Source organism: Passer montanus, unplaced genomic scaffold (assembly GCF_014805655.1).
Source record: "Passer montanus isolate IOZ18808 unplaced genomic scaffold, ASM1480565v1 scaffold1, whole genome shotgun sequence".
Classification (NCBI taxonomy): Eukaryota; Metazoa; Chordata; class Aves; order Passeriformes; family Passeridae; genus Passer; species Passer montanus.
In genome coordinates, this window is record NW_024356504.1 from 2,925,528 (window position 1) to 2,931,527 (window position 6,000).

Consider the following 6,000-nt stretch of genomic DNA (forward strand, 5'->3'; position numbering starts at 1 on the left):
GTGGTCAACAGCTCTGAGAAAATTGCTTATATGTTTGTGTCAATTCAATAGAGAAATGTACACTCAGATTTAAATGCATTATTGACTTTTTTGTATATATTTTTTTACAGAAGAGAAAGGGAGGAAAAGGACAATGAAGACAAAACATTCAAAGAAAACCTCAGCTCAAGTTTGATTTTGAGTAGAGCAAGATGTTATGAGAAGCTGTATGGTAGGGAACTGCACGAGGATGTGGAAGTGCCAGATTGTACCCATGCCACTGCTGACATTTTAGGTAAATATAAATAACATAAGTACAGAATGCCCATGGAATTCACTTGTTCCATGGCTCTAGAAGACACACAAAAAGGTGTTAATATCTGTGTAGGTGTTTTGCCTGGGTGATTCTCCTGGGAAAGCCTAATGGTGGTTTCTGCTTTCCATGGTGAGACTAGAGATGGTAGACTTAACAGAAGTTCAGGCATTAACAATAAGAAGTGGGGAGAGGGTTTCTACTGAAAGTAGCCAAGCTCAAGAGGATGGTTACAACTGTCATTTGTTAATTACTGAATTGTATGCTAAATCCAGCTTCTAGGCATTTACAGCCTAGTCTGCAGGGGACTTGAGTTGACTTTGGCACCAAGTTGGGAACAGCACCTCTCCTTGCCCAAAACCAATTCCATGTAACTCTAGCCATAGATACAATACCCTTTGTTATAAATACAGCAACTAATCAGTAAGGCCCAGAGAAATTTATTTTTCCTTTGTGTTGATTTTTGTGAAAATAGTTTGTAACTGGTTTCAGAAAAATCCAGTAAAAGGATGTGACCCTCAGACTGTGCCATAATATTTATTCATCTGATCATGGTGCCAATTGTCTTACAGTGTGATGGGACTGAAAACAAGGAAAGTCTGATGCCAGAATCACTTTATGCTTATGAAGTTTTTTTCTTTTGCTTTGTTTGGTGAAAAATTCTGGCTGGTGAAAACACTTGATAGGTCAAGGATGTTTATGATTCTTCCTTTATATGCCTTATGCCCCACAGCTGACCCAGAAGAACTATTTGGAGGGGGGACTAAACCACTTTCTGTATCACTTAAATTTAAGGCTTATTGGTTGTAGCTGCTCTTAGCTATGCGAGCATCTCCAGCTGTGCAAGGGGACAAACCTATTAGGAACCAGACTGATGTGTATTTTGTGTGCTGGCAGCTGTCAGAGTGAGCAGCTAGCCCCATCAGCATCATCACTGCTTTCTGTGTGAACCCACACGTGTGAATATGTGTTTATACGTGTGTACACATGCGGGTACTTAGGAATATGAAAGTTTTTATGTCCCCTCCTTACCTTTCTGGTGGTACCACAACCCTTAAGAGCATTCTCCTACCCCACCCCTATAGGTAAGCAATGTCAGAGAGGAGAGGAACAAAGCTCTTCTGAGTGTTATACAATGTGGTGTTAAGAAACCTTGTGTGTCAAGCCAGATACTCCTGTGTCTCTGTAAACCCATCATTTTGGTCCAAATGCACAGTAGAATTAAATTCCTAAATATTTTTATTGGTATTTGGAGTCTTTAGCCTCTCATTAACTTCCTAAACCAGGGATGATACATTCTTCTACCAGACAGGGGTACCTGCATTAAAGAAATTTTCAGATTCCAAAGACACAGAGACTACAGACTGATTTCCCTGGTCTCACCTGTCTGCTAATCTGTTTAGAACACCGTGTCATTCCTGGTTTGTACTGCCTTCAATCAAGGTATATCCTGTTAAACAAAGTTCTGCTCAGCTGACTGCCAAAGTGCAGGAGTGATAGCTTCAGTGGCAGCACCAGGCGGCTGAACTACTGTGGGCACACGGTTTGTGGTGACTGGGTACAGCTGTGAAAAGCAGGTGAGCAGCACTGACAGCAATGAGACCTGGAGTGCCCAGGGGCACTGACCAACCACCACAGGGAGCAGGGGGCACACAGGTGCAATGCATGAATGATGAGGGTATAAAAGGCTGGGCTAAAGAACAAGGAGGGCACACACTTGCAACTTTCTGAAGTGGTGTTATGCTGCTATGTGGGGACTAGCACCTGAAGCCCTCTGAAATGGTATGGTATTACTTTGTATGGGTTGAAGCTTTCTGAAATTGTATGATACTCTGTGTATTATGGCTGTCTTAACTGTAACATATGCTGTGGCAAACTACCAATACTGTAGGTGAATGTACAGCTTGCTATGGTTCTCCCCTGCCGCCCCCCCCCCGGCCTTGTTCTCTCTTCTGTGTTTTTTGTTGGAGTTGTGTAATGTATCACTCAAGGGCTGTGTGTAACCTGGGAAGGGCAAAGCATGTGCTTGTGAGCTGGATGCGCTCTCTCTCAGTTGGGCTTACTTCTTGTCACACAAAGACACATAAACATCAGGGTGCCTATGTGCTCAGTGTTGGCTGAGGCCATGCTGATGTGCTACTGATATGTGTTTTGTGATGCCAGTGCACCTCTGCTCCATCATCTGGGAAGGAAGCAGTGCTAAGAATTCTCTGGCAAATGTGGCTGTGCAGATCAAAGATTTTGAGGACAGGGCAAATAATACTAAGAGGTTTTTTTTCCTTTCACTTTTGAGGTTTTTTGTTGTTGTTTGGTAGAAAGCAGATATTTTTGCTGTATCTTTGAATATCTGTTGCCCTAAAAGACAAAAAAGTACCATGGTTATGTAACACACAGTGAGTTAATTCACTATGACCCACTTAAGAAAAAAAAAAGGTATGTATGGAAGAGATTGTATACAATACATCTTTAGGAGTGCTTAAGGGTATCAGTACAAACTCCAGTCTCTTCCTTTGTTGAAGAATCGTGAGGGTGCAGGTGTTAAAGTCTGTGGTCCATATGTGTTTAAGAAAAGCAAAAGGACATTAGGGTATTTAGATAGCAGTTATCCAAACTGATGTTTATGGAAAGAGAGATAATTTCAAAGAGATGAAGATGTTAAGTTCCAGTGTGGCTGAGCAGATAGATTTTTATGGATCACTCTTCAGGACTGAATACAGAAAGAAACTTCTTTTTTCTGAAAACTCCTCTCCAGCCTGTTGTCTGAGCTAAAGACAGGTTTTCAACTTAAGTAGCACTTAAACCACAGCCTTAATTCTCAGTCCTGAGTATGGAGATCTTTTGATTCATACAAAACTTTTTGTATTTTGCCATACAACAAAAAAAGACTCTTTTTTTTTTAAAAGACACCGACAAAAGCGCTAAAATACAGCCTTTATAGTTTTAATACTTCTGTTGGCACCCATTCTTTTTGCCCCATAAGTAGCAGGCTCCTGCTGTGGTTCTGCTCTTCCACATAGCTCTGGTTTAGTAACAGGAGGAGGTATATAGAGAACATAACATTTTCTGAAGGGGACCAGTCTATGCTTCAGCATTACAAATGTAGCAAATTAATAGTCTTCTCCAAGACCTGCTCCCTTGTCTGATGGCAGCCCAAAGTGCTTTATTTGCTACAAAACCATAGTTTATGAGCAGTGTGCTGGTCAGATGTTACATGTACATTCATTTCAGTTATGGCAGTAGCAATGGAGACATTTTCCAAGCTTTACAGAGACTTTTTTTCCCATTTCTTTTTAAAAAAGTCAATTATCAGTTCATCTCAAGTACTTATTCTTTTCCTCATCTAACTCTCCCCCATCCCCTCCACACCCTGTGTTAAGCTGTGTGGAGTCTTTCCAACAGGACCTAAAAGCATGTGATATCCTCTTGGATTCATGTTTCATGTGGAATCTCAAGCTGAGAGAGGCCTCAGGATAGAGCCCTCACTGACAGCGGGATAGCAAGGGAGTCAGGGTTGTGTAGGCGTGCAGCAGGGAGGAACCAGGCCTGCTCAATATGTTTTTAATGCAACTAATAAATACAGCCATTGAATGAATAGAGCTGATTGACATGGGGAGTTCCTGGTTCTCCCCTTCCATCTGCAGCCTTTTCAGTAGCAGAACAGAATAAAGAAGTTTAAAAGGAAATTGGGACGTGTATTTTCAAAGAAATGTTATACAAAATTGAAGCAAAATCCTGGATAAAAGAAAAATTGTTCTTTGCTACAAAAAGCCTAGTAAGGTTTTTTCCATGTTCTTTCCACAGAAAAGAATCAAACCCTCTCTCTCAGTTTCCAGTGAGCCAATGGAAGGTTCAGTAACGGGATAGCTGAAAAAATTCAAAGTAGAAATTGTTTTTCATTATCATTTTCCTGACACGGAAAAAATTGCTAGGAAAAATCAGCTGTCACATTGCTTTAAAACAAAAAAAATTAAAAGGGGGGGATAAAAAGTGAGCTTTTGAGCTTTGACATGCCTTGATGATAAATAGGGGCATTTCCAAGGGAAAATGCAGCTGTTATCTAATTATGGAAAGGGCTTTGTGGCCACACAGCTCTGATCTCATTGCAGCATGCAGGATCAGGCAGTGAATTGTCTGGGTAGGATATGGGTAGTCATGTCTTTGGGTAAAAGAGTGCCTCCATCTCCATGTATCTTCCTTCTATTAGCATCTTAACTCTGTATCCAGTTCTAAAAGGTGGGAACAGGGATGATGGATGACATGGAGGATAACTAAACTGAAATCACACTGGTACATTCTAAAGCAGGGAGCTAAGCAGAGGAGTTACTTATTTTTGGCCAGCTACCTGTTTTTAAATAATATCAATATCTACATACCACAAGCTTAAAAATAATAACAGGTGAAGGTAGAGTGGGTGACCATGGAAGGAAAACTTGATGTAATAGGTGTTCTTGAAGAATGAGGGAGTGTTAAAATACAAGGGAATATTGTAAAACTAATCTCTGGAGTGAGGACAACTTAGGTCATGGAGTGAAGAGTAGGAAGAGGACTCTGAAGCTGCCAGACTCTTCTGTATAGATGAGATTTTAGTGGATGAATAAAACCAGATAGTAAAATATTTATCTATTAATAGCTGACCAGAAACAACTGACATTAAGAGTAAATAAAAGGGACCTCAGCATTGCTGAGCAACCTCTTCTGTGTGAGCAGCATGCCAAAGAGTAGCTTGCAAATATTCAAATTCATAAAGGAAGAATTTTCTAATGAAAAATACAAAATTAAATGAAGAAGCTAGTGAATAAGCTATGGAATGGCAAATAGCCTTGCAGAGCCCTAGGCTGTGGAAGGAAGGTTTTTGAGTAGCTTATAGCAGTCACAAATAACATACAGTAGGCTTTAAACTCTAGATGAAACTCTAATGAGGGTTTCTCTACCTTCCCATGACATACCCTAACTTTACACTGAAATATCGTCTAAGATATTCTTCTTTCTGCTAATGCTCTTTTTTCTTCCTCACACAACTATTATGACAATAATCCAGCTGTTTTCTTGCTGCTGTGGGTATCTGCAGAAGACTCCCACATCACTCCATGGGTGATAGACCAGAATGCTTGATTAAGCATCATTGAGCTGCTTAATCTTATACCTTGCACACGCTGAAATGAAGGAATTAAATCTGGGAAGCGTAGAAGGCTACTCAGCATTTAAGGTCAAATATTGGACAGTTTTTTGTAGGAACAGATGTCCAAATGTCATGTAAAATTTAAAAAACAAAGGCAAGTCAAACCCCAATTCTGCTTATTCATAGTCACAACAGAGATTATTTGTATTTGAAAAATTATGTGGCCAGGGCCTGATAGACAATGGCTAACATTCTTATTCCATAACTGGGTTAGTCTTGCTGGCTCTCCACTGAATTCCACAAATATCCAAATTAAACTGCAGTAGTTGAGAACAGATTTTCTGCAACTCTCACTTCTCATTCTGGATCCTAAATAAATAGGTGCATGGTGTGCATCACATGAAGTGGACAGCAAAGCTGATCTCCAACCAGCCAACGAGGAAAGTGTATTTCAGGATCAAACTCACTGATGTCAACATAAGATTTATCCTAACAGTGAGAGTGGGTCAGAGTCCACTCTGTTGTGAATGCTTGTGCTATTTATAGACTATTCTAGGATAATGAAGTTTTTTTGAAGTGCAGGAAAAAG